General features: G+C 30.9%; 1 pseudogene; it reads left to right on the plus strand.

Moving 5' to 3' along the window:
* Nucleotides 1-3,969: 3,969 nt before the first annotated feature.
* LOC137839113 (putative serine/threonine-protein kinase CST) lies at nucleotides 3,970-11,019 on the plus strand (annotated as a pseudogene).
* Nucleotides 11,020-11,854: the final 835 nt, after the last annotated feature.

Genomic DNA, 11,854 nt, shown 5'->3' on the forward strand with positions numbered 1-11,854 from the left:
TGTATTCGTATTTTTTTTATTATTTATATGTAATTATATTTAATATTAAAAATTTAAATAAAAGATGTCAATTAAATAAAATAAAAAAGGTAAAAAAAAAAATAAAAAAAAATTATAAATTTTAAGAGAGATGAAGATATAAAAAAATTGTTTAGCGTAATAAGAACATTTCCACGTCTAAGAAATTGTTTCATGTTTAACAAACTGTTTGGTGTTCCACGTTTAATTATCTCTTTTTATGTTTGAGAAACTATTTTACATTTAAAATTTAAAATTAATAACTATTTTTACAAAATGACTATATATTAATTTTAAAAAATAATTTTTAATTAATTATAAGAACAATTAGTTATTTAGTAAATATTTAAAAAATAGGAACTGAAATATAAAAAAAAAACTCACATCTTTCAATTCAAAAGCGTATTTCAATACATATCAAATATTTTAGAAAAAATAAAAAAATAACACAATATTCATAATAATAAAATAAAATATTAATTAAAAAAATTGCCTAACATTAAAGAATCCAATGATGACATGGGTGAGACATGTTTTACCTTTCTTCTCATTCATGACACTCATTTTTTTGATCATATTCTTCTCTTCTAATCCTTCGGTGTTTTCGGAATTAGACAAAGTAGCAATATTATCGAAGTAGAAATATCTTATTCCTTTGTTTTTATTTTCATCTCTAGTCATTTTCATATAGAGGTCACTACAAATAGCATAAGTGGTATAGGGAAATGATAAAGTTCTCATTAAAGGGTCATGAGTTCAGAGTTCAAATTAAAAGTAGAACAATTTTTATTTTTTTTAAACTTTTTATGACAAATTAAAAAATAATAACAAATTTTATACTTATCACTTTTAATTACATTATTATAAAATAAAAATAATATTAACTTATAAAAAATCACAAATTTAAATATAAAATAACATAAATTTAATATTTTTTACCACTACTATAAATTTAACATAAATTTTTTATTAAATATATATAAAAATTATAACATATTTTAACAAACTAATAATTAATAGTTTGTCATAGATAATAAATAACTGTTAAGTTATAAATAATTAACAAATTTTTATAATAATTATATTCTTATTATAAAAAAATAATTTTATTACATTTTTTAGTAATTATTTATGATATATGTTCTTAATTTTTAAATAAAATTATTATGATATTTTTTAGTTTTATCACTATTATAAATAATATTTATGATAATAAAAATAATAATCACAAATAATAATAGTGATAAATTTCATGTTTGTTATTAAATTTTTATCACAAAAACTTATATTTATTGTATTGATAATATAAAAAAATGAAATATTACTCCTACGAAGTAAAAAATTTCCATAAAAAATATTTATTAAGACAACTTCATTGCTTAATATATTTTTTATTTTTAAATTGTAAAGGTGTATTACAAAGTTGCAAAATCTCCTTATATTATTATCATTAACGCATATTTTTCTTATTTTTTACATCTCTTCTTCTAAATGAGATTTAAAACTTTTAATTATTATAATTAACAACTTTGAAATCATGAAAAATCATGAACCTGTAGATCTATAACAACTTTATCAAAGTTCCACCATAATGAGTACTAATTGTAATTTTCCAAAATTTGAAGTATTTGGTCAAACAATTGCTGAGAATCTGCAATTTGTTTGATTTAACTTGTGCAAGTATAATAATGAACCCAACCAATACAAGTGATAAGTGATGAATGAACATATAACTAGATTAAGATATATTTACAAATTAAGAAAAGTTTATGTAAATATATAATTAAAAAATATTTAAATGTCAGTATTCTTCCTATTATAGAGATATTTTTATATATGTTTTATTAGCTTTTTTTTACTTAACAATATCATTATATTGAATTTTATAAAATTATTATAAACAAATAATATATTAACTATATAATTAAAAAAAACTAAGTTATTATGCTTTATTTTAAGTAATTATTAACTCTATAATAACTAATTTATATAATATTATAATTATGTTATGAATATATTGAACCTGATAAGTTTAACGACTAAACTATTTTTATCTAAATGATAATGCAGTATGGAAATTGCTGAAGAGAAAACACAAAACGTGTAAGTGTATTTGGATTGGGGAGAAGATTTATAGTGATTTGAGAGGAGGGTGTAAGTAAAGAAAGAGAGGTGATTTAGATTAAGGTAGGTTAGTGTGGATTTGTGAAGAAAGTTTATTGATTTTTGTGAATGATATGATAGTTGTAAGAGAATTTTTAATTTTTTTAAAATGTATAAAGTGTAGATTTACAAATTTACCCATATCTTTAGAAATATTTAAATAATAAAATATGAAATATTTTTTTTTATAAATTTAAATAAAGTTTAGGTAATATATTAGAACTAGTTTAGAAAAAATACAAAATAATGTAAATTTGATAAAAAAAAATATTTACATATTTATAATTATAAATATTTAATAAAAAATTATTTTTATATTAAATAAAATTATTATCTTTATCTTTATTTTTTTATAATTAATATAATTGTTATATAATTTATTTCTTTATTATTAAAAAATATATTTATTGTTATTTATTTATATTTATAATTTATTATATATATATATAATATGATTAATTATGTTATTTTATAATTATTATTTTTTATAATTTTGATTATATTTTTATATTTAAATTGTAATTATTCTATTTTAAATAAAAAAAATATTTTGAGTTTTAAATATAAAGAATAACAAGTAAATTACAAATAATTAATTGCATTTTTATATGTTTATTATAAAGAACACAAGTACCTGAAAAGGAAAAACATTGACTTGCTTAAGAAATAAGGTGATCCTGTTGGATTAGGATTCCTTAATCATATAATGAAACGTGAATAATGATTAAATAATACCTGATAGACTCGTGATCGTATGGCTGAGGGACAAAGCGATGAAAGGCTCGAAAATCCCTTTAAGAAATGAGTTTCGGCCGTGTGATGTTAGAATATGAGGTTATCTCTTTAGTTGTCTGATAATCTCTATTTATAATACACCTAAAAAGAAACCCTAATTATTTATGATAAGAGTAATTATGTTCATCAATTAATTACCAATAATATAATAGCATAAATATGATAATTCTCCCCTGTTTCGTGCTCTTCATTCAGCTTTCATCATAGCTATGGTCAAACACTTTCATCTGTCTTCCTTCACCTGTTTCTTCCAAACTTCATCAAGCATTAAATTATATTAAACCTTGAGTTGGAACATAGTTCCGTGCCAGATATTTTAGCTGCAATTATATTCCTTTTAAAAACTTGACAATATTCACTTTATAATTCTTTTTTTTTCTCTTTAATAAAATCACAATCTCTTGTTTTCCGATTACTTTTTTAATATAATAATTATTATTATTGTCGGATCAATTATTGTTTTTATGTTTAGTAATGATTTTAGTCTTAGGATTTATTCTAGTTTTAATTTCTAAATTTTAAAAGAACTATAAATTTATAGTTTCAATCTTTAACATATCCTAATTTAATTAAATTGAATTTTATTTTAAATTTATTGTTACTATAAAATATTTTAAATAATAAATAAATTTGAAAGTATATAAATATTATACTTTATTATGGAATGCGTTAATTTTTTTCTTGAGTGACAAAAATACAACGTAGACAAGCCATAATGTACAATAAATTTATAATAATAATAATATCTTTACAAGACATAATTAATTTTAGTATTCTCCCTAATGTTTCTTTCCCTCTTTCCAATTTAGAAAGTGAGAAAAAGAAACAAAAAATTTATTAAAGTAGTGATCTTGCTTTTGCTGAGAACTCTGAGGTACTAAATATTTACATACAAATTCCTAACCAATTAGTATAAAAGTCTAGTGGGATTAGGGAATATTTACATACAAAGTCCTAACCAATTAGTATAAAAGTCTAGTGGGATTAGGGAATCATTTTCATTCAGTAACCAAAAACAAAGAAAGAGTCAAGAAGCAATATTCTTCTCTGCCTCGGGCTCAGTCCTTTCTTTTCAATCACATAGTTCTAGCATCATCACTTTATCATGGGAAACTGTTTTGGAAAGCCAGATGATAGTAACAAGACCGAGTACAAGATTCCCACCATCAATAAGCTTCCCCAAGGTACACATACATATGATCATGATCGAATATATACAATTGTGTGGGTTTGTGTGTGTACCCCTAACATAAAATAAAATATGCAAGTTATATAGTTTTTGTTTTCAGTATCATATATGTGAAATATAGGATTATTAGGGTGGATTGATGTTGAAACTTACATTGAAAATGAAAGCATTAAGTGATTTAATGCAGGAAGATCAGAGGAGAAGAAGGAAACGGTTATAAATTACACATTGGATGAGTTAAAAAGTACGACAAGAAACTTCAGACCAGACACCGTCCTAGGTGAATATGGTTTTGGACGTGTTTTCAAAGGGTGAATTGATGAGAACACGTTCAAACCCTCTAGAGTTGGTGTTGGAATTCCCGTTGCGATGAGAAATCTAAGCCTGATAGCCTTCAGGGTCTACAAGAATGGAATGTATGTTTCTTTCTGATTCCTCAAAATTCCTATCATAATGATTTCATTTCATTACCTTATGATTCCTCAAAATTTCTAGTGATTTCATTTCATTACCTTCAATTGTGCTTTAGTGTTTGTGGGTGTGCGCCAAAAGTCTTTTTGCTTTTCATGATTGTGTTGATAAGTGATAATTTATGCGTTTTTAACTTACTTCAACTTCCATTACATGATTTGAATCTATATCAACGTTATTCCTTGATGAATGCTGAGTTAACGTATAAAACTGATTCATAACCCACCTCAATAGTGTTTGAGTGTGTATAAATTTAGAAAATAATAAAGCATATCCTAAAGTTGTTTGGGTTTTAGCTAAATCTTTGTAGTGATTTTGTTTCCAAGTAGTATGTCATTGCAAGAATTGGTCCATGTGTAATAACCAGGACTCAGAATCTGATGTGTATATTTTCTTCAACAAGTGTGGGTGTCAAGAATCACGAACCATATATAAAACTAAGGGGTCACTATTTTATTCACACATGCTAATCAGTGTTTAATATTTAAGAAAACATTAATGTTCAATTTTTCCTAAAAAAGGTACACTCTGTCATTAATATACTGTAATTCATAATACGTAAAAAAATCTATTATTAATAGAATTAAATATGTTATTCGTCTTTATATTTTTATTCAAAATTGATTTTTTTTAATTTAAACTTTAGAACTCCTACAGTGATTTATTACGTAAAAAAGTACTTATAAACACTTATAAAAAACAATTACATATATATATATTTGTTTTAATGAAAGTTGATTTCAATAGTGAATTTTATAATATTTGGATGCGGAGTGAAGTGGAACTTTTGGGGAAGCTCTCTCATCCAAACCTAGTTAAACTAATTGACTACTGCTGCAAGGATAATCAATTCCTGCTGGTATACGAATACATGCAAAAGGGAAGTCTTGAAAGCCACTTGTTCAAAAGTAAGAAATAACTCTAAAATATAAACGGTTTTGTTTAAATTACTTACCGATGTTGTTGCAATGTTGCACATGCAGGAGGTCAAATCCACTTTCATGGGATATAAGGCTGAAGATAGCAATAGGAGCAACTAGAGGACTAGCTTTCTTGCATACATAATAGAATTTTGTCATCTATCGAGACTTCAAGTCCTCCAACATTTTGTTTGATGGGGTTGATGGGAAAAACGCATGCGAAAGCAACATACATAATCACGAATCAACTGTAGAAAATAAACAACACAGGATTTAACGTGGTTCAGTCGCCAATTGCAACCTACATCCACACAAACAACTATTAGGTTTTCATTCTATCCTGTTGCACACCAATTACAAGTACAATGATCTCTTTAAATAGAGATTATAAAAGAAACACAATGATTAAGCCACTTACTAAACATGATGTCTAGTCAGCCCAACCCAATTGATTCTGGCTTCATACCCAACAATTTCCCACTTGAAGCTATGGAACAATGTTCACCTACACTTCAACTGTGTACATGTACTTCTGTAATCTGTCAATGAAACTCAATGTTCCACCTCTAGTTGCCACCAGCCTTCTTAATGATTTTGAAGACTTCGGTAAAACTCCTCTGAGTTTCAAAACATACTCCATACTTAACAAGAAATTTTTTGGAGATGTTTCAACAGCTGGAATACTGGTTCTCTTAACCCACTGCCGCCTAGGAACTTCAGCTGAAGCACAACCCATGCTCCCACTGCCACAAGTACCTTTGACTGGTCTACCTGAACCTTTCCATGCTCGTTCATTCCTGAATCTGACCTGTGGCTCTGAGTTTCTCTCTTGTAAAGACAACCCTCTTCTGCCCACGAGATTCTGTGAACCGGACTTTGTTTATCTTCTGAACTGGATGGTCACTCCCTCAGACGGTAATCCGACCATATACAACGAACCTCTCTTTCTTCCGCAGACCATGACAAGATTTCCCTTGACGACCTTCCACTGCTGATTTCCGAACTTCACTTCATGTACCTGTTTGTCCAATTGCCTAACAGAAATCAAATTTTTCCTCAAGCTTGGAACAACTCTGACATCCTTCAAAGTCCAGAAACCAACTGGTGTCTTCAACACTGTCACCCATGCTCGTAACATCAAGAGTTCTGTTGTTCGCTAGTCTTACCTTTCCAAAGTCTCATATAACTAGATTCTGCAATGCTTCAGAATCCATGACCCAAGAATCCACATTGTTATCCGCGCAACAGACTAAAAGGTCCTCGTCCGTGAAGTCTTTTGCAATGTTGACTTATTTATCATTTGAGCATTGATTCCTGAAATGCCCCACCTCCTTGCAGTTCCAACATGTTACACTTCAGCAATCCCGAGTCTTTGACTGACTCCTTCTTTTGTTCTTGCTCCCACTATCTCTGATATTTTTCTTACCTATGATGACATATAGAGATTCACTAGATAATTCCCCAGAACTCCTTCTTCGGAAATCCTCGCCAAGAATGAGATCACGAATCTTCTCAAAAGTGAATCCATCGGATCCTGCTAAACTGGTAATTGTTGTAACCGTTCTGGACCAACTGTCAGGCAAAGACAATAATAGTAGTAAAGCTTGAACTTCATCATCGAACTTAATGCCCACTGACATAAGTCTGGTTAAGATCGAATTCATTTTATTAATGTGCTTAGTATTTGAACTATCTTAACTTCGTGCCGCAGCGAAAAACAGTCACACCAAGCGCCTAACACCGCACCGTCATTGTTGCACCAGCAGAAAAATGCATGCGCCACCCTACGTCTTCTGTCACTGCCATCGCACTGCACCTGCACCTGTTTGTTGCGAAACGCGATCCGCCACACTACCTGGACACGACCCTACTACAAGCAAGCCACCTGCACAACGTCGTGAGCCGCCATCACTCCTGTCGTGACCCACACCACTACATGTCACATCGCCTACTGCGCGCACCTGCTACGAGTCGCAGGTCTGGGCTGTCGCGAATCCTGGGCCATCGTGAAACCCTAAATTTGGGATGCCGCTGCAGCCCTTGCAAAACTCTAGCTTTGAGACGCTACTGTCGTTCTGTGAAACCCTAACTTTGGGACGCTACTGCAACCCTTGCAAAACCCTAGCTTTGGCACGCTGTTGTTGTTGGGTTTAATAGTGCCAAAGTTCAAGAGGGGGGGTGAATTGACCTTTTAAAACTTCTTCGCAGAAACAGTGTTTAATCCAGTTTTACAGAAAATAAATCGATTTATGTAAAAATGAACAGATTTATTTCAGCACTGTTTTTGTTTGAAAAGCTTTTAATTCAGCAAGATTAATCACAAGATCATGCAGTGAAAATTTTCAGCAGCACACACACAAATATCAGATTTGAAAAACAGTGAAACACAAAACTGCAAGCTTCAATTTCAAGCAAGTGATTAAGGTTCAATTGGTAGCATGCTAATTAATTGAGTGATCTTTGCAAACAAGCTGTTTCAGTGGCTTTTAACAGACTATGAATGTTCTTCTTGATGTGAAGCAATTTTCCAGAAATTAAGAACACTTAATCACAGAACAGCAAGCTTTAATTTTAAGCAATTGTTTAAGGTTCAATTAATGACGTTGACAGTTTTTTTGAGCAACCTATCACGATCAATCTGTTCCAGTGGCTTTTAGCAGATTTTATATGTTCTTATCAGATTAAAACAGCTTTTTCAGAAATCAAGAACAGTATGCACTGTGCCCAGAAAGAACAGATTTATTTTCAATTGAACAGATTTATTTCTTCGCTGTTTTATCAATTATGCAGAAACGAAATTGCAGAGAGAGAGAGAGAATGAACACAAGCAATTATACTGGTTCACTCAACCTGAGCTACATCCAGTCTTCACCAACAACAGGTGGAATTCACTAACACACAGTACAATCAAGTACACTTCCCACTGTTCTTGAAACCTACAAGAACTTAGGTACTCTTGCTGAAAAAACCTATTTCAGCACTCATACACACACATCAACTCTCCAAGAACACCTATCAAGAAGAGGATTCAACCAAACTTTTACAAGTAATAAGAAGTGAAACGACTACACCTGATTGAGGTAACAAAGATCAGCCTTAAACCAATAGGCAAGATTGCTAGAACAGTAGCTGCACCTCACACCAAGCTTTTGGAACCAAACCAAGAACAAGCACTTTTTGATTTTTGAAATCTTTGAAGAACAAATGCTAATCCTTGAAAACACTTAACTCTCTGCTGTCAAAACTTGTTTTTTGCAAATGTATGAACTGTTTGAATCGTTATTTAACTCAGAAACAAGTTTGCATTTTATAGACAACCAGCTTATAACAGAATTTTGAAAAACAGTTAAAGCTGTTATAAAATGAACAGATTGAAAATAAAATGAACAGATTTATTTTCAAAAGCAGTTAGAGAATCTGTTAAGTGAGGAGACTTAGTCAACCATTCTGGTGCTGAGATAAAACTGAAAAACGTTTAAGCATGACATGGCACCAGAGGCAAAAAGAGTCTATTCATTTACAGATGAACAGATTTATTTTTCAAAACGAAAACAGAGGAAGTTTAACTATTTGAAACTCAGTCGTTTTGAAAAGAAGAAGACTTAGTCAAAATACCTGATGCACAAAATCCAATTTTTACAAGACTTTAGCCAAGACATCAGTGAAGAGAATGAATCTGTTTATTTGGAAAAGAACAGATTTATTTTTATGCAGTAAAACGTGTTTTTGTGTAAAACATGTGAAAAACAGTTTTAGAAAACTTATGCTTGTTCTTATCACATGGCCAGTGATTATGAGGTGAGTTACCCAGCAAAAAGCTACTCTTAGACAACCTCTAAGCACTAACTAAGACACACTTAAAGCAAAGCACAAATACATGGAAAGTACATACAAGTCTTCATCAAACACTACATATAAGTCTTCATCAAACACTACATATAAGTCTTCATCAAACATAATCTTGAAGGGGCAGCAACCATCTTCAACAGTTGTCACCTATGCGAAACCCTAACTTTGGAACGCTACTACAACCCCTGTGAAACCCTAACTTTGGGATGTTGATGCCGCATCTGCGAAACCCTAGCTTTGGGACGCTACTACAACCACAATTTTCATGTATCGTCGATTAATTCTGCTAATCGGATCTCTAGTGTGTAAACGAACCAAACTCTGATGCCACTTGATGGGAAAAACGCATGCGAAAGCAACACATATAATCACGAATCAGCTGCAGAAAATAAACAACACATGATTTAACGTGGTTTGGTCGCCAACTGCAACCTACATCCACACGGGCAAGTATTAGGTTTTCATTCGATCCTGTTGCACACCAATTACAAGTACAATGATCTCTTTAAATAGAGATTATAAAAGGGACACAATGATTAAGCTCACTTACTAAACATGGTGTCTAGTAAGCCCAACCCAATTGGTCCTGACTTCATACCCAAGAAGGATATGTATCTGTCTCCTTATTCAATCAATAATCACACCCTTTTCCCTCTTTGTCACATCTAATTACTATTTATATTTTTTCTTCTCTTCTACACTAATGAGTTAGTTATAAGTGCACTCAGTGGTGACAAAAATTATCATTCATCATTAACTTAACCTGGTCACATTGTTGTGTTGCGACCATCCATTAGGATTTCAATGCCAAGCTATCAGATTTTGGACTGGCAACGCTTGGCCCCGTCAACGGTAGATCCCACGTAACCACGCGGGTCATGGGCACCTGAATACGTCGCCACAGGTATAATCACTTCAAATAACATACTAATTTTAAATGTTACTCTATTCCTAAACATGCCATTTGAGAGAGATATGCTAAGGAAAAACACATTGTTATACATGCCATTTGAGAGAGAGATGCTACAGAACAACACTTATGACCGATTTGCTCAAATTATTTCATGTAAAAGAAATTTTTTTTCTATTTCCAGATATAATCTTGTGGATAATTGTCAATATAACAACACTCATGTAAAAATTATAATTTGTTGACGACTAAATTGCAGGGCACCTGTATGTTAAAAGCGATGTGTACAGATAAGGCAACCTTCAGATAAGCAGAATTTGGTGTAGTGCACTATGTCATCTTTGGATGACCAAAAGAGAATGAAAAGGATAATGGACCAATATTCACTTAGAGCTGCATCTCACGTAGCCCAACTTATCCTCAAATGTTTAGAATCTGACCACAGAAAACGACCCTCCATGGTTGAGGTTTTGGCAACCTTAGAAAAAGCACAAACTATGAAGTACAAACCCAAAGGGAATAAAGCCTCTGCAATGACTCTTTCTTCCTACACCTCCATACCTTCTTCTGTCACTCCCATACTAAATGTAAAAATTACCGTTTTCTCCTTTTTTGTGCCACCTCCATACATAATCCGGAAGCTGTTTTTGGATCCGGAAGTGTTCTTGAGATTTATAAAATCCAAAACTCTTTTTTGCATTTGAAATAGGCCTATGATCCGGATTACATAATCCGAAAGTCAATCTCATATTTAGAAAAGACTTCTGGATTATGTAATCCGGAAGCTAATCACACATATGAAAAAAAAGACTTCCGGATTACATAATCCGAAAGCTAATCTTATGTATAGAAAAGACTTCCGTATTATGTAATCTGGAAGCTAATCACAAAAGGCTTCCGAATTACATAATCTAGAAGCTAATTCTGGATCTAGAAAAAAACTTTCGAATTATGTAATCCAAAATATTAAAAAAGGGTATTTTTGGAATATAAAAAATATATGGAAGTGGCACAAGAAGGTATGGAGATGGAGGAAGAACCAGCGCTATGCAATTCGTCAAATATAAGAGGTGCATCACTCAAATAACCCACGTCATGATGGGCTACCTAATGAAATAGGAGTAGTACAAAAAGTGAAAATAAATGGGCTCAGTAATTTCACATCACCTATATAATTCATCTTAATTCTTATTAAGTTACCCTAACTATTGTACTTTATCTTATCACCAACTCATTCTTCTCCATAATGAATTTCGAATCTTGAACCTCTACAATGTTACCTTCACTTCAGCAATATAAAAACTACTACTTTTATTTTTTAATCCTTTTTAGTTTTTGCAAATTTACACTGTCTGCACTAAAACGAATTAAAACTTTAGAGATCAAAACAAGTTTTTTTTTTAACGTAGAAACTGTGAGGATGTAAAAAACAATCGACTAATAAATCATCTTATATTATAAATGTCAGATATTTATTTTTGGTGATACTTGGTTTGGTCACTCACTCTCATAAATTCAAAGTTCTCTTTTTTTTTTCAC

This window comes from Phaseolus vulgaris, chromosome 3 (genome assembly GCF_051622355.1).
Source record: "Phaseolus vulgaris cultivar YP4 chromosome 3, ASM5162235v1, whole genome shotgun sequence".
NCBI classification, from domain to species: Eukaryota; Viridiplantae; Streptophyta; class Magnoliopsida; order Fabales; family Fabaceae; genus Phaseolus; species Phaseolus vulgaris.